The following is a 19,791-nucleotide window of genomic DNA, read 5'->3' as shown; positions in this document are numbered from 1 at the left end:
TCGTCATAACTACAGGTTTGTATTATTGTATACACGATCATACTGAAACTTTAGTAAAACAAGTTAGCATAAAAATTTTTGGAAGCTAGGTCCTGACAAGCTCTTTATGTTCTGAATTAGCGATTCCTATTCCAGAAAAGTTCTTTGTGTTCCATACCAATTCACCGTGTTCCAAACTATGGTTTCATGTACATGACATAAATTTTACCATAAAAGGCCACCTATCCTAAATTGTAATGCAAAACAAGACTAAATATTTATGATTACTCCACATCTAAGTATTTTGACCCTAAGGTAAATGTATTGCAGAGAAGTTCATCGTATTATAGAAGATTATTTACCACTCTAGCATATGATTTATACTATCTAAATTGATGACATGTTAACAAAATATATAAGAACATAATAGTTACACACATCATTGTAACCTTCTCATCATCTGAAGTTGTATTCTTCAAAAAGTAGAGTCTGAAAAGCTACTACGATATATGATGGATACCATATTCCGAAAACAAGATATACATATATAAAGGACCACTGGAACATGGTCAAGTACCTAATCAATATCGGGATTTGAATGATCCATTCCGGGAAAGTTGGTTATTTTTTTCTTTTTGAGTTATTTTTTGTAACTTTATCTTCATATGTTGGTTTTGTTAATACCCATAATATAGATATAAACATCTTATAGATTTTTTCAAGGACTATTTTGAATGATATAAATGATAATATATAGCATAGTCTTTTTTACGTTATTATACAAAATCTAACTTTTTAAGGTTTTTAATTCTTGATTTTACATTTTACATAAGGTTAACATCACAAAATGATTATAATAACTCAGTTTGCTCTTTAAGTTATTTATTTATAATTATATTTGATAGACCAATATCTTTTTTTCTATGTTTAATTACAATATTAGAGTGAGTTCCAACTCGGTAAAATGAATTCAATGTTGTATGTGGTGTCCATCATGACATCCAATATGTTATGATTTGTTCATTTATGTACGTAAAGTTGTTTAGTCCTACAAACGACCTATCGAGACTTAATAATAAGTTAATAACAACCCACGCATACGGGATCCACCATAATCGTGTAATCGAACATGAAAAACAAAATGGACCTACACTACAAGAATAACCACTATTAGCGGCGACACCATTAGTTAGCGGCAACAACCATCAATCACGTTGGATGTCGCCTCTAATAGTAGTTGTTGTCGCTTCTAATAGGTTTGCGGATAATAGTCTTTAACCCCGATTCATGTGAAAACCTGAGATTACACCTTATCCGTCGATTGTGTTGCAAATCCAATGGCTTGGACCTCGTTGTGTACAATACCAATAGCGGCGACACCAATGGCGGCGACAGTGTCACCGCTAATAGTCTAAATAGATGCCTCCAAAACTTCCCTCCAGACACGTGTCGCCGTAATTAGATTCTCGTCGTTGCTAATATGCTTGGGTCGTTGTTATAGGTCTTTACGAATATACCCCTTCTGATTCGTTATTTCCTCTTTTGTTATGTGTGTTCATCCTCTCTACTGTAAAATTCACTCCACGAAATTTTACAGCCGATTTTATTGTTTCCCCCTTCAGCTCGTCGATTGTGTCGAAATTTTACCGCCAAACCCCAATCGGTGACCTCCCCATCACCGACGACCTCCCAATAGGCGACCTTTCATCACTGTGACGTCCACAAAATTCTGCAGGTGAGGTTTTCTTCTTCTTTCTTCTCTGTTTCTCTGTTTCTCGGCTTCTCTTTTCCTTTTCTCTTCTCCCCACTGAAAACTAGACTTTGCTGGAATTTCGAGCTCCACTATTGAGTTTTGGAGCTCCTTACTGGAAAATCTCAAATTTTGGAACAACAACCATCTTCTTTGTCGGATTACACCTCCACAGATTCTTCATCATCTTTTTATTTTTATTTTTTATGTGGAATGTATATTCTGTATATGTATGTGCATTATATATATATATATATATATATATATATATATGTGTGTGTGTGTGTGTGTGTGTGTTTAAGTGTATTATTTATGTGTATAATATATGTATATATGTGTATGTGTATAATGTATGTATATATGTGTATTTGTGTATTTATATGTGTATCATGTATCTGGATATATGTTTTTCTATGTGTATTATGTATGTATTTGTGTATTTATATGTGTATTATGTGTGTATATGTGTATTTTTATGCATATATATTAATTTGTAAAGTACAATGATATAATGGAAAGTATGAAAAAAAGCAGTTTGTGTATTTGTATGCATACACATTAATTTTTAAAGTACAATGCTATAATGGGAAGTGTATTTGTATGTATATGTCATATGTGTAGGATGTATGTTTAAGTGTACTTGTATGTATATGTATGTATGTATTGATTGGAACATCACTTAACTTGTAAGGGATTTTTTGGAAAGTATAATGCTATAATGGAAAAAATGAAAAAAAGTAGGATGCTATAATAGGAAAAATTTTGATACTATAAATAAAAAATATATGAAAATGTAAAATGCTCAAATATTAAGAAACAATATAATATTTAAAGTATAATATTATTATAGAAAACCTAAAACGGTTTCAAATGTCATAATAACTAAAATATGGTAAAGTACAATGCTACAATAGGAAAAAATATGATACTATAAATAAAAAATATATGCATATGTACAATGATCAAATAGAAAAAACAATATAATATTTAAAGTACAATGCTTTTATAGAAAACTTAAAACAAAATCAAATGCCATAAATAACAAAAATATATACAGAAGTAAGATGCTATAATGACAAAAAAAAATTTCCAAATTCTATTCGTTTGTATGTCTTCTTTGTAATCATCATGACCTTAGAAATACCCACCCGAAATTGATTTAGAAATTAATTTCGGGTTGTCTCAGTTTTGAGACTGCTTTTTGAATACCTTATCTCATTTAGGATGTGAACATTTATTACATGATTGTTTGTTTAAGAAAGATTCGGTTGTCATTTTCTCTTTGCTCCTTGGGTATATATATATATATATATATATATATATATATATATATATATATATATATTATTGTTGTTGTTGTTATTATTCTTATTATTATTCTTCTTATTATTATTACTATTATTATTATTATTATTATTGTTATTATTATTATTATTATTATTATTATTATTATTATTATTATTCCTTAACAAGATTAACGACTATATTTCTTGTTTATTCCTCACTTATGCATAAATAGTCAACTAAAGAATCCTTAAAGTCTGAAGAATCATTCCAATTAGGCTTAAGACCCGGAAATACCAAGTCAAAACAACATGTGAATACTTATTCAAGAGGATCCCAGAAATATCCGAATTTTAATTATTTGGATTAGACTATAAGTACGCCTGTATTCTACACACTACACACATACACAACTAGAGCTACTGAAACACTCATACTTGTATTCTTTTCATCATTTTTGTAATTTTCGTTCTAATCATTAAAATCAAACAAGGCAAGTGATCATTATCACATCCCAAGGTTTTATACTGGAGTTCCTATCAAGGATCAAGGGCTTTCCTTGTAAACCACTCTTGTCATTTTGATCTCAATTTGATTCTCATATTAGCTACAACACCACAGCCTCTCATACAATTTGGTTGATTCTAATTTGATTGATTTTTGACCAAAACAATTTGGCGCTCTCCATGGGGTCATGGTGTTATTAATTCTCGAGAATCATGTCTTAATAACCAGCTCTATATTCTTCCTCTATTCCTCCTATTTATTCGAAAAGTTTTCCACCGCCTCCGAGCGGACCCCCTGGTAAAAGGAAAACTTTTGATGCATCGAAGAAGAGTACTTCTCCAATTATTAGCCATGGGAATCTAGGATCCATAGGATCCCAAGGTCCTCCTGCTTCGATCTTTAACAACAAACTCTTCTCCATGATGAATATGTTGACGCAACAAGTGGCTTGGCAACAAGAAGACAACATAACATTGCTCAAGGAGGTGGAAAGGATAAGGGCATAGATCCATAACCCCCAGGAGGAAACACCCTCAATATTACAGCCCACGATCCTGAATTTCGATAACACGAGATCCTTAAGGAAACATCCAGAGACTAAAGTTCCAACATCCGTTGCTACCCCAACTGGGGGCGCAATCCCAAATAGTCAAACTCTTGTAATTCAGGATCTTGACGAAACTTTCAACACCCCTAAAAACAGAAATACTGGTAACTTCTTTGAAAGTAATACTTTTAACACTAACTCTGCGAATCTTGATGCATGAATAAGTCTAGTCATGGCCAAAAAACTTCAACAACTAAGACAGATGAACTCGAGAATACCAGGGGTGGTCCAGCCTATACTAGAAGTATACCCCACCAGTCACAGGATGTCAAGATTTATCCCCTCGATAGCTGATACTGAAGTCCCAAAGCGCTTCCAAACTCCCAACATGAAACCTTATTATGGAACCGCAGATCCTGAGGAACACATTTCATAATATAGAGAGATAATGGAATTCATCCTCATTCCATCACACTTAAAGGAAGCCTGTTTATGAAAGGGTTTTGGCTCGAATCTTACAGGATCAACCTTGAAATGGCTTCTCAATGTTCCTCCTTACTCTATTACCTCTTTTGCTCACTTAGTTAATCTTTTCAATAATAAGTTTTCTTGTAGCAGGATATTCGAAAGGATCACTAGTGATCTTTATCGAGTGGTCCAGGATCCTAAAGAATCCCTTATGAACTTTGTGAACAGGTTTGGCGGGGAAGCATTGAACATACTGGACATTGACATGGCCACTGCCGTAGAAGCCTTTAAAATGGGTCTGAAGAAGGATTCTCCATTCTAAGAAGATCTTATGATGACTCCATGCAAGTGAATAGATAAATTCAGAAGCAGAGCAATGAGATTCATCAGATTGGAAGAACATAAAGAGATACAAAAGAGGGCCAGCACACCAAATTTCTATGATAAACCAAATAGGAAGGCTGAATCCTCGGCGCAAAGATCTTATAAATCAAAATCATACTCCAAACCTGATCATCATGGGCCAATGCGCTTAACAATGAATGGGAGGAAGTTGAATTTCCCAAGATCACTGATTATTGCTTTTCTGTGGATGTTTCAGGTCTGATCTTCGCCATGCAGGATGTTGGTGACAAAGCAAGGTAGCCAAGGAAAGGAGAGAAATCAAAAGGATGGAAGGAGAAATCTAAGTGGTGTTCATATCACAAAGATTTTGGCCACAACACTAAGGACTATATAACCCTCAGAAAGGAAATCAGTTATCTCATGAGCAAAGGATATCTTAAGAAAATCCTAGGAAGAGGAAAAGAAAGATCCAAAGAAACAGAGTAGGATGCTATGAAGATCCTGGAAAAACCAGGATTCCCTCCTTCATACGCCAAGGTAATCAACGTTATTTTCGGAGGATCTGACATATGTGGAACTTCTTACTTTGAAAGAACCCCTTTCATACTTGACAATATAGTTACTCCAAAACATGCTACATGCATATTCATAAAATAGTATTTTACATTGATAAAGTGATTACAAAGGATATGATACAAACCGACTATGTTTTAAGATTTTACATAACTACCCAGGATATTGTAATTTTATACAAACATAACTGAAGTACAAAAGTACTATTACAAACTATTCTAAAATCTTCTACCAGTATATCACTATACTGGGTGCTTATCTCCTGCAAATTAGTTAAACATTGAGAGGGGTAAGCGGTGACGCTTAGTGAGTTCAATAATAGATACAATATAACGTTATGCCATATATATACTGTAATATGCCAGAAGCAAAAAGGAACAAGGAACAACAAAGGCATAAGGCGAAAATTAAATGAAAAATGTGCCCAATCTTGTAAAATCCATAACTTTCTCATACGGGCTCCGTTTTTGACGTTCTTTATATGCACGCGTAGAGAAAATTATGCTCTACAACTTTCGTTTAGACTTCGTCAGAAAATTTTGACTTTATTTTTATATTATTATTTTTAACAGACCGGGACTGGTAAATCCGTTAAAAATTCATAACTTCTTCATCCGACGTCCGTTTTCGTCAGACTTTTTACCGTTGTACTACTAATGACGAGACCTTCGATTCTCGTTTAGGTTGTGTTGGCTAAAAATCACTCGATCTAAAATTCGAGTTTTTAGCTGTCTACTGCTAAGCTGAAACTTGTAAAAATCATAACTTCCTCATACGAAGTCAGATTTTGACGTTCTTTTTATCAAACTTCTCGGTTTAACGAATACTACGAATTTCATTTAGATCACTAAGGCTAAAAAGTAGTTTATCAAAAACTCACTTTTTACGTCATTCGGCACCGTGCCGGTTTTATCGCGGATCTTCGATTGGTCATAACTTCTTCCTTATAACTCGGATTTCGACGAGGTTTTCGCCTACGTGTTTCTAACGAGATTATCTACAACTTTCAATAATAAAATTTTACTTATTTCAAATTTTATATTTTCGCTAAATTTCACTATTTAGCTTTTAATTGGAATCTCATAAGACTTCCAATAGTTTATGAGTGATTCTAAACATAGTTTTACCGTATTTCTAGTAAAAACTATCTGTTAGAACTCAATACTCAATATCACATAATATTTCATAATATTATTTATATAAAACACGATCTCAAAACGTGTATGTTACAGATACCTCCTCCTTTTGAGAATTTCGTCCCCGAAATTACATCGATTAAAATAAATGGGGGTATTTCGCTCTTATCTCATTCTTAATGGTGTTTCCACTTGACAAGCACCAACTCTACTTCTTTATTACGTAGCTTAGTCGTTCTTTCGTTTACGATCTCTTCAGGCTCTTCTACATAAGTTAACTTATTATCCAGTTTCACCTCGGATAATGGAACTGCTTCATCATAGATGCTCAAGCATTTGCGCAGATAACTCACATGGAAGACATCGTGAATACCTGCCAAATCTTCAGGCAATTCCAAGCGGTATGCTTGTTTACCAATCCTATGGAGGATTTTGAAAGGACCAACAAATCTAGGACTTAGTTTTCCTTTCTTTCCAAATCGCATAAGACCTTTCCATGGGGATACCTTCAACATTACGAAATCCCCCACCTGGAATTCTATTGGTCGTCTCCTCTTTTCCGTATAGGACTTTTATCGATCCTGGGCGGCTTTCATTCTTTCTCGTACAATTTGAATCTTGTCGGTGGTGTCTTGAATCATTTCAGGGCCTCCAAGGATCTTCTGTCCTATGTCACGCCAACATAAGGGTGTTCACATTTACTACCGAACTCTAAGACATTTGCACGAAGCATATCTTCTACTGCTTGGATTGTTCTCTCCGTCTAACCATCTGTATGGGGATGATAAGTTGTGTTGGGAGTAACTCGAGGTCCCAATTCACTTTTCATACTCGCCCAAAAGTGAGAAGTGAAGCGAGTATCACGATCGGAAATAATCTTTAGTGGCACACCATGTCTCGTCACAATTTCGTCTATGTAAGCTTGTGCGTATTTCTCCATTAGAACCGTTGTACATATGGCGAGAAAATATGCACTATTATTCAGCCGGTCGATAATTATCCAAAGGCTATCATTCACAGTTTTCTTCTCCTCTTTCAAGGTATTAACTGTATAAGCCGGATAAGTAGAATATCCCTTCGACATAAATTTACGAGTTTTTTTTTTTAAGAAAGAAATTTATTATTTTCACCATAGACCTAAATAGAATCTTCCCTTTCGATAGGGATGCATATCATCTCTTCGTAGCACAAGAGATCTGCGTAGTTCTTTAACAACCAATCCATGTCGAGAATAATATCAAAGATAGGAATTAGGTTAGCAGGAAGATTATAACTTTCAATTCCTATAACACTATCTCTATAGACTTTATCAGCAAGTAATAATATATTTCCTATGTTATCTATATGAAATGATTGGACAATTGCGTAACAAGCAATTTGAAAAGAATGTGCGAATTTATAATGCACGAAAGAATCTGAGGCATCATAATCAAATAAGATGTGAGAAGATCTAAAGTTTACGAGAAAATTACTAGTCACAACATTCGAGTCCTAACTTACTTCCTCTGTAGTAATCTAAAATGTACGATATTTAACTTTTGGTTTGACAAGCGATTGTCAAACTCTTCAAACTTCTTAATTACTATCGGTGCTCAAACCTGCACCCGCTCATCATTCTTTATTGGGCCTTCAATCCTAATCTTTGAGTTAAAACTCAATTCTCATTGCAAACTCCTGCTCCTTCTTGGTTTATAGACTAAACCCAAGATAAGGTCTTTACTTTTGCTATATCAACAACTCGTATGGTCTTATTCTAATGACCTTTGATTTTATAACGCACAAGACACATAACGAACCAAAATCTTGTATTAGAATCAGATCGAATAAATCAAGCTGATGGAATAAAGAAAACAAAAAGAGTTTGATCAACACGTGGATGCTTCGGAATAGAAAGAATAGCACCACGTATCTCTAATTCGTGCTTTCAGACATATACATCTTTTAGCTTTTGGCACCTCCTCCTTTTTAGTTGGAGTACTCTTTGATTGTTGAACGGAAACTTGACTCCCCGTCATTTTACTAGTAAGAATAGGGCAAAAACGTTTCTTGTGGCCAGTAACACCACATAGCAAGTCACATCTCTGGCTAATGATTGCTCAATTCTTTAATGAAGATTGTTATATTTCTATCGACTACCTCGACCATTTACTTCTTCAGTATTCCTACTGAAGTTTCGTCACTATATAAGACATGGTTCTCTGAACCAATCAACTCCTTTCGCGGATTTATACTAATCGGACTCGATTGTTTATGACATTAAGATTTGAACGATACTTAATTCCTTAGTCATTACCAAGACACACATGAATAAAATGGAATCATTTACTAGCTTCTTGGTAACCTTGTGACTTTTCCTGATCCAAGTGTGAGTCCTGTGCTTCCAGTAGTATAGGCCTCTACTACTATTCACACCTACTCATACTCGTCCCAAGTATTGTCTCGCAGTTCCCAAGTCACCATTCAAAAGTTTTCACAAAGCAATTTTTCACACCTGAGTGTGTTCAAACAAGTATATACAACAATTTCTCCTAGACTCAACTAGGGTTTTCGCGTTTCTATCAAACATATATTGGATTACTTATACTCGCCTTCTAAAGTTCTTCTCATGCATATGCTCGATTTAATATATCCTAATACTTTTCCATAGGTCGATAGAAATTTTACTTCCATTTCTTCATATAAATTCTTTCTCGGGTAGTGTCTACTCTGCAAGACATACTACACCCAAAATTTCCTCTAGCAGTGTAAGGACAAATAGTTTCCAACTACTTACATCATCTTCTAACTCATGCAAACCATCATGCATATTTGTTGGTTTCATTATCCTTTCATGACATCGTCATTCCTGTATCTGAGTAAGTCTTCTTCTCATGGTTGTATCTTTTAAGTCTGCTTCATAGGAGTCTATCCTAAGAAGTCTGCATTATAGCTGCATCTCAACAAGCTCTACTAGCTTCAACTTGATTCTCTGTTATTTCTAACTACAACATTTCTTCTCATACAATAATATGAGTGTATATCTTCTTCAACTAAATACTCTATCTTACTCTAACAAGTAAGCCACTCAGCCTTTTCACAACCAAATAACCTATTTCACTATCCCAATCTTGTATGTTAAAGTCAGCTTAACACACAATGGAACTTCCATAAGGATGTGATAGAAGTCAATCAACACTCAGTATTATTAAATACTAAGTCTGAGCATCCTGTATAGGGTTACTACTCGAACTACATACTTCATCACAAAGTCTTGGCCTAATAAGTCTAAAAACTTCATTAGCCTTTCCTTTGATCTTCATTTAATTCTTCTAAATCTTGTACTATATTAATTTCAATACTGTTAAAGTATTTATCACCACCCTCGGTTCTTCCGACTCTATAAACAATCACTGCTTTAATCTGGACAGCGGTGGAACAACTTCATCGGTTATGCCAAAACATTTATCTTATCCAAATGTATTTCAAACGCACATCTTTCTTCCAAAGATGTTATTATATTATCTTACGTATTTTAAATGCATAATACCACTCTGTTGGTATTAATACACTATTTACGATTACACTTCATATTTATTATTTCACGATATCCTTCGATCGTTTATCAATAAACTTATCAATATCAATTATCATAAGTATCTTTATTACTTCGAAAAATTTCATGTAAATTCTATTACGAAAATTCTTAGAATTTTAAACATAAAATTTTCTAAACCAAGGTCGGCAACAGACCTTAAACTTTCTCAAATAATAGCAATATAGGTATGAAACCTAATGCATGCTATATTTACTTATCATTTAGCATTTAATAGAATATAAGGCATATCTCCTCTTAATATTCTAGTGCTTACCCCATTAGGTATTCAACCTAAAATATACCAGATACATGTTGTATCATCTTCACTTAACAATTCATGTTTAAATCTAGAAATTCTCAAAATTCCTAGTTCATATATACTAATTCTCTAAAATTTTTGAAGTAACTTAATATCTTAGAATACTAGGGTTTATCACTACCCAATACCCCACTTAAGTATTTCCTATGGTTTGTATCCATATATTTACAATGATTCAGTTCATATATTGAACTTCCAATAGTTTAAGCCTAAATACCAATCCATGGAATTTAGTTCACTTAAACCACTGCTCTGATACCATGATTGAAAGAACCCCTTTCATACTTGACAATATAGTTACTCCAAAATATGCTACATGCATATTCATAAAATAGTATTTTACATTGATAAAGTGATTACAAAGGATAGGATACAAACCGACTATGTTTTAAGATTTTACATAACTACCCAGGATATTGTAATTTTATACAAACATAACTGAAGTACAAAAATACTATTACAAACTATTCTAAAATCTTCTACCAGTATATTACTATACTGGGTGCTTATCTCCTGCAAATTAGTTAAACATTGAGAGGGGTAAGCGGTGACGCTTAGTGAGTTCAATAATAGATACAATATAACGTTATGCCATATATATACTGTAATATTCCAGAAGCAAAAAGGAACAAGGAACAACAAAGGCATAATGCGAAAATTAAATGAAAAATGTGCCCAATCTTGTAAAATCCATAACTTTCTCATACGGGCTCCGTTTTTGACGTTCTTTATATGCACGCGTAGAGAAAATTATGCTCTACAACTTTCGTTTAGACTTCGTCGGAAAATTTTGACTTTATTTTTATATTATTATTTTTAACAGACCGGGACTGGTAAATCCGTTAAAAATTCATAACTTCTTCATCCGACGTCCGTTTTCGTCAGACTTTTTACCGTTGTACTACTAATGACGAGACCTTCGATTCTCGTTTAGGTTGTGTTGGCTAAAAATCACTCGATCTAAAATTCGAGTTTTTAGCTGTCTACTGCTAAGCTGAAACTTGTAAAAATCATAACTTCCTCATACGAAGTCAGATTTTGACGTTCTTTTTATCAAACTTCTCGGTTTAACGAATACTACGAATTTCATTTAGATCACTAAGGCTAAAAAGTAGTTTATCAAAAACTCACTTTTTACGTCATTCGGCACCGTGCCGGTTTTATCGCGGATCTTCGATTGGTCATAACTTCTTCGTTATAACTCGGATTTCGACGAGGTTTTCGCCTACGTGTTTCTAACGAGATTATCTACAACTTTCAATAATAAAATTTTACTTATTTCAAATTTTATATTTTCGCTAAATTTCACTATTTAGCTTTTAATTGGAATCTCATAAGACTTCCAATAGTTTATGAGTGATTCTAAACATAGTTTTACCTTATTTCTAGTAAAAACTATCTGTTAGAACTCAATACTCAATATCACATAATATTTCATAATATTATTTATATAAAACACGATCTCAAAACGTGTATGTTACATACTTTGTAGCTAAGAGACATGCTAAAGTATCCGATATGGAAAGAGAAGAAATACCTTGAAAGAAAACGTCGATAAAAATGACAAAGAAATCACCTTCGACGAACAAGATAGGGAAAACATCAAGGATCCTCATCAAGATGGATTGGTGATAACCCTCTACATCACCAATCATTTTGTTAGAAGGATTCTAGTAGATGGAGGATCCTCAATGCACATCATATTTTTAGATGCTCTGACTAGGATGAGCATCCCAGAATCCGAAATAATCAAAAGATCCTTGGTACTAATAGGATTCAGCAGGGAAACGAAGCACATCATTGGAGAAATCAAGCAACCCATCTACATCGAGGGGGTAAATTCTATGCAACGTTTTTGTGTTATTGATGCTTTTTCTTCCTACAATGTTATATTAGGTAGACTATGGATCCATAACATGAAAGAAGTTCCGTCGACGTACCACCAATGCATCAAGATGCCTACCCCATGGGGGACAGTGAAGATCATCGGTGATCAACAAGAATCTAAAGAAATCTATAAGACCTCGATGAAGTTTCCACAGTTCCACGAAAATCATAGCAATTAAAGAAATGGGAAAGAGACATGTTGAAAGCAAAAGAACAAGACATAAAAGAAGTTCCCTTGAATCTTGAGGATCCTGAAGCCAAAGTCCTCATACGATTCTCAATACCAAAAGAAATCAAACAAGACCTAATATAGTTCTTAAAAAATAGAAGAAGAACATTCACGTGGAAACTGTTGGGTTATGAGCATTCTAACACTCCTAAGTGTACATGCAACCCTAAATACCTTGGATCTATGTTTTCTCTATTATACATACAATTATGAACATCCAAGGTATTATCCTAATCTAGCATACAAAATAATAAATATAACAAGATAGAATACATACCTCTTTGATGTAGAATGTCTTCATGAAGCTTGAGTGCCTAGTGCCCCAAGTGTGACGCCTCAAATGGTTCACACAACACCAAATACACTTGGAATAACTTGAGAGAAACTTAAACACTCCTTGAAATCGTCTAGCCCTTACACTCACACATTAGTGCCCGATTTCTTGAGCCATGGGATTCTTTTATATGGTGGCTATTAGGGTTACACCATGTAACTCATAACTTTACCCATTCCTTATGCTCCATGGATTTTAACCTCCATGGAGTATCCATGGGTCACCCCATGGACTTAGTCCAACATAAGGAATCTTGGATCACAAGCCCACATATATAAGAATGAATGATTTACACAATCAACCCATATATTTAATTAGTCTCCTTTTGATCACTTAATTAATTCCAAATTAATTCTTGATCAATACTAATTAAATAACCTTATTAATATATATTAGAACTTATAATATATTAACCAACCTTAAGTGTTATTTCTCTCATTATAGTCTATCCAAATGCATGATGCCATGCAACCCAAATGGACCATGCCGGGTCAGGTCAAGTCTTACCAATTATAGTTATGGACTTAGACATTAATCCAACAGAAACACGAAGATATGACGGGTATAAATAATGAAATTATAACTCAAAAACTCGATATAGATCCTTCCTTCAGGTAAATACATCAAAAAAGAAGTAAATTTGCACCCGAAAGGAACCAAATCATTCAAGAAGAAGTTAAAAAACTTCTCAATACATGAATGATTAAAGAGGTAAAATTCCCAAGGTAGTTAGCTAATATGGTGGTGGTGCAAATGAACAATGGAAAATAGAGTGTGTGTGTGTGTGTAGACTACACAGATCTCAATAAGGCTTTCCCTAAAGATCATTTCCCTTTACCACACATAGGCTCGATGATAGATGCCACAACATGACATGAGCTACTAACATTCATGGACACCTCAACCGGGTTCCAACAAAAACAAATGGAACCATCTGATTAAGAGGATACTGCCTTCATAACCACTACATGTATATATTGTTATATTGTTATGATGTTTGGTCTTAAAAATACAGGGCAACATACCAAAGACTGGTGAATCGAATGTTCAAAGACAAACTGGGGGACACCATGGAAGTATACATTGATGACATGGTGGTCAAATCTAAAAGAGTTGAAGATGACCTCAGGGATCTTGAAGAAGCCTTCAATATATTAGAAAAATAAAACATGAAGCGGAATCCGTCCAACTGTAACTTTGGAATGAAGGAAGTAAAGTTCCTTGGTTATATGGTCACCAAGAGGGGGATAGAAGCGAGTCCTGAATATATCAAATCCATAATTGATCTAAGATCCCCAACTTCAACCAAAGATATCCAAAGGTTGACTGGAAGAGTGACAGCTATAAACTGGTTCATTTCAAGATCCTCAGAAAGGTGCAAACCTTTCTATGACATCTTAAAGAAATATAAGAAGTTTGAATGGACCAAAGAGCATGAAGATGCCTTAAAAGAACTTAAAAAATATTTAAGTTCACACCCTTGGTGGTGAAAGCATCAGATGGGGAACCACTCCTCCTATATCTTTCAGTATCCTAAAATGTTGTAAGTGCAGTTCTGGCCAAGGATCTCAACGGGGATCAAAATCCCATTTACTATGTATGTAAAAGTCTCCTTGATCCCGACACCAGGTATTCTCATCTCGAAAAACTAATACTTGAACTAGTTACAACTTCTACCAAATTAAGACATTATTTTGAAACTCATACCATACATGTGAAAACTAACTATCCTACTAAGAATGTTATGAGAAAACCATAAATGTTAGGAAGAACGGCCAAGTGGTCAGTGAAGCTCAGTACATATGACATCATATACGAGCCAAGATTTGCAATAAAATCACAAGCCCTGGCATATTGTGTGGCTGAATTTAGTGATGATCTACAAGCTGAAGTAGAATTAGAAGCTCGAAAACTTCTAGAAGAAGAAAACATGGGGAAATGAACGCTCTTTATTGATGAGGAATCCAACTTCAGAGGAATGGGCCTAGGAATCATACTAAAATTGTCACAGGGGGACATCCCACCCCAGGACGTTAGCTGTGAATTCGAGGCAACCAACAATGAAGCAAGATATGAAGCACTAATCATGGGACTACAACTAGCCAAGGATCTTCAAATCAAGGATCTTCAGGTATACGTCAATTCATTATTAATAACTAACCACTTTAACAGATCATATGCAGTAAAAGGTGAAAGATTAGCACGATACCTTCAGATACTTAGAACCTTAGCCTCGAAATTTGAAAAATTTAGCTTAGTCCAAGTTCCTAGAGAAGATAATACCAAAGCAGACACACTAGCCAACCTAGGATCTTCTCTCAGGATCCCACCAGAAACCAGGATCCCAATAGTCCACATAATAATCCTGGCAATAGAAGATCCAACCAAGAAACTAGAAGACCTCACTACCCATGATCAAATAGCTAGCATTGTAGCAATTGAAGATCCTAATCTCCAACCCCCCTCACCATGATCTCAACACTTAGGATCCTGGACCAAACATTAAGGATCCACAACAACATCCAAAATCCTAGACGCAACCTATTATATAATACCTCCAAAATAGTACGATCCCTAAAGAAGAAAAAAACGATAGATCTTTTAGAATGAGGGTCTAACGATAGATCTTTTAGAATGAGGGTCTCACGCTTTGTGATGATCCAAGGAGTTTTGTACAAAAAATCCTTGGTAGGTCCATATCTAAGGTACCTAGAGGATCACGAAGCTATGGAAGTCTTGAAAGACATACACGAAGGGGATTGTAGCAACCATACTGGGGGTGGATCCTTATGTTCAAAAGTGTTAAGAATGGGATACTACTGGTTGACCATGAAGAAAGATGCCTTCCAACATGCTCATAAATGTGATGCTTGTCAAATACATAACAACATCCTTCACCAACCGGAAGAACCTCTACAACCTTTCATTTCACCTTGTCCATTTATGAAGTGGGGAATGAACATAGTTGGTAAATTTCTAAGGCACCAGGAGGAAAGGTTTTCATGCTAGCGATGACAAATTATTTCTCAAAATGGATAGAAGTTGAGACTTTTGTTCATGTAAGAGACAAGGAGGTAGTATCATTCATCACACATAACATCCTCACAAGATCAGGGATCCCAGCGGAGATCATATGTGACAATGGATCCTAGTTCTTAAGAAAAAGAACACAAGATTTTTACACCATTTAGGGGATAAAAATGGTAATGTCTACCCCAATTCACCCTCAAGCCAATACACAAGCCGAGTCCAGTATTAAAATCATAGTTAATAACTTGAATAAAAGATTAGGAAAAAAGAAGGGAAGATGGAATGAGGAACTTCCTTTCGTACTGTGGGCAGATAGGTACACAGTTAAGACAACAACAGGTCAAACCCCATACTCCTTAGTGTTTGAAGCATAATACATGATCCCCACAGAAGTAGTGATCCCAATGGCGAGATACCAGCTCCAGACTTAAGACAATAATGACAAGATCCTAGTTAAGGATCTTGATACTATCGATGAAATAAGGGACCTCGCCAAGATCCGCATTGCAGCTCATCAGCAAAGGATCGCTAAAACCTAAAATTGGAATATTAAGATCTGAATATTCCAAGTAGGTGACTTGGTTTTAAGAGAAATGTTTCAAAATACCAAGGATCCTAAAGATGGTAAGTTGGAACCTTAATGTGAAGGCCTTTATCTAATTGACTTAGAAGCAGGAAACGGGGCATAGTGACTGGCTACTTTAGAAGGAAACCTCTTACCAAGATCGTGGAACGCAGTACACCTCAAGGCATATTTTGTGTAAGTTAAAGTCACAATACTTCATTATGATAAGAACAAGGTACATACCTACTCCTTGCCTTCACTTTTCCCATTTTGATTAATTTTTTCTCTCTCAAAGATCATTACTGACTTAAGCATCGAAGAGGAGTTAGATAGGCTAACGCCTACCCCAAGCTAACGTTTGCAACATGCAAAAACTCAAGGATCCTAGTCGTTATGAATAGAGACTGATCATCTCTCTTCTGATCAAGGGTACCTAATCCCCTCTAAGATTTAAAGAGCTAATAACCTCTTTCATCCATGTTTAGGTTTCTACACCTAACTTGGATGCAAAATATCTGACTATGGGATGAGGATAAGGGGATCATTTCACGCTTTAGTGACTTGGTAACCCTCTTATATCTGAACATATGTTAAGATCCTAAATTTTAATCTACGGTTTATAACATTTTTTATGTTGTATTAAGTTATAAATCTTTCCCAGAATATATTAAGTCGAGATCTTCCCCAGGATATCTTAAGTTGGGATCTTCCCCAAAATATTTTAAGTTTGGATCTTCCACATAATATCTAAATTCGGAATCTTCCCCAGAATATCTTAATTCGGGATCTTTCCCATAATATTTTAATTTATAATTTTGACCCTTAATATGAGATTTTGTTGCAAAATTGGTCCCATGGTTAAATTATGATGGAACACGCCTTTTTCCTAGTGCGCTGGGCATACTCCTTGTACGCTGGGCGTACGTGGATGAAGTCTAAACCCTAATTTTTTGGGTTTGGACCCTGTTTAAGCATCATTAACTCCCTAAGTCTCCTTCCCTTATCGACCTCCAACCCCATTTTGTACCTTGCAAACCCTAATCCACATTTGTGAGCATTTTGAGCCTTAGAGTGTGTTATTGGTGTTCTTGAAGGGGGAAGACGGAAGTGGATTCATGTTAGGAGCTCAAGATAATCTAGATCCAAAAGTATCTTGCCCTCAAACAGCCATTGGAGGTATAAAGTTTAAACCTTGATGGTTATATCTCTAGATCTTACTAGTTTTGAAGTTTTGTGCTTTTAGTCCCATATTCTTGGTCTAAGTGAGCATGGATTACTCTAGACCAAATGAGTTGTCCTTTTGGACAATTTGGAGTGTTTAAGTTATCAAAATGTGATCTTGGCCCTTCTTTTTCTTCCATACAAGAGTTGTAATGTCTTAGATTATGGAGTTAGGGTTTTAGCTTTTGGGCCTTGTTTAGCCATGGAAACTCATAAAGGTGGAAACTTTATGACTTCGGACAATGTTTTAAATCTAGATCTATGTTTGGGTGGAATGTCTTAATGGAATAAGTTCATTTTGAAGAGAAATGGGGTCAGGCGCAGTATGCCGGGCGTACCAAATGGTACGCTGCACGTACTGGGCTGAAGCCCCGATGGTTCGCTTTGTCCTCGACTACACCCAACGTAAGAGCGGAGAATGCGGGGCGTACTCATCCAGCTTGATTTTTTCCTTTGATTTTTACTTTTTGACTTTGACCTTGACCTGGAGTTTAACCAAGTTTGACATAAGGGCATTTTGGGTATTTTGAGCAGTAGTTTGAGACTAGGTCATTGTTTGTGTATAGGTGACCTGTAGAGTCAGCAGTTGGAGTTGTGATCTGTTCAGCTATTTCGTCAGACTGTGAGTTGAGTTTTCCTCACTGTACTTGTGAGTCGAAGGCACCAACGCCGACCCAGTAAATTATATACTATGGTCCGGATTATTGTTGTGCTATGGTGATCTGTTAAGATTTACATGATTATCTGGTTGTTGTTATGTGTTTTATTTGTTATATATGTCGACATAGTTTGGTGGGGTTGAAACTATACTGCTTTGGGTTGCCAGTCAACAAACTCGGGTAATCCAACTGAGAGGTTGTGGGCCAGGGGTAATCCAACCAGGAGGTTGTGGACCCAGTATATATTATGAAATCCAACCGAAAGGTTGTGGTCCAGGGCAATCCAACCGAAAGGTTGTGGGCCAAGGGTAATCCAACCAGGAGGTTGTGGACCTAATATGTGTTTTGTATATGTTCTTTTGTGTGGTATTTGGGGGAACTCACTAAGCTTTGTATTACGATTTAAGTTTTATGTTTCAGGTACTTCAGATGACCAGGGAAAAGCAAAGGCCTGATCGTGTACATCCTTCTAATTTTATGACATTTGATTTTGGGACACTCTGATATGTGACTATTATCTTTGGAAACAATATTTTGTAAACAATTATTGGCTTTTGGTTGGATTTTAAAAATGAAAATTTTATCTTGATTTTTTGGATGTTACAGATCTTCCCTAAAATATCTTCATTTGGGATATTCCCAAAATATCTAAGTTGGGATCTTCCCTACAATATCTTAAGTGGAGATATTCCCTAGACTATATTAAGTTAGGATATTACCCAGAATATCTTAAGTTGGGATTTTCCCCAGTAAAACTCTAGGTTGGGATCCCAACCAATGAATTACTATGTGGGATCTTTCCCAATATTACCTGAATTCTAAAGCTGGGGGCATGTTCAGGAAAATTCTCCTCAAAATAATAGGATTAGAATCCTAAATAGAAGTCCAAAGAGACAATTAAAATTCTAATGGAGATCTAAAGAAAAGGCTCTCATCAGGTTCTATTTATCCTTATCTTATAATAAAAATCTAAGCTCTACCTACTTTTCAAATCAAAATTTATCTCTTTTAAATCTCAGGATCCTGACTATCTTAAGATCTTGATCAAATAACCATTTATCTCAGATCTTCAGGATCCCAGAGAGTTTTTGTAAATCCTAAACTCCTTGAGATTTAACTATCTGAGAACCTATGGAAAAACCTATTTTGAACCTATTTCTACAACCAAATCAATCATGAAAGAAAAGAGATGAACCAAAGTATTGAAATAAAAAGGGGTTACCCACCATCCCCACAAAAAACAAAAATATTGTATTACAAACCAAGATATTAATTTGTTTTTAAAATTATCAAACCTAATCCTAGGATTAATCACCCCCAGCCGGGGTCTTCTATGTATCCTTCTTCTTCTTCTCCATCTCTTTCTTCTTCTACATATCATTCT

Source organism: Lactuca virosa, chromosome 5 (genome assembly GCF_052849685.1).
Source record: "Lactuca virosa cultivar CGN04683 chromosome 5, Lactuca_virosa_CGN04683_v6, whole genome shotgun sequence".
NCBI lineage: Eukaryota > Viridiplantae > Streptophyta > Magnoliopsida > Asterales > Asteraceae > Lactuca > Lactuca virosa.
Note: the sequence above shows the minus strand (reverse complement) of the source record.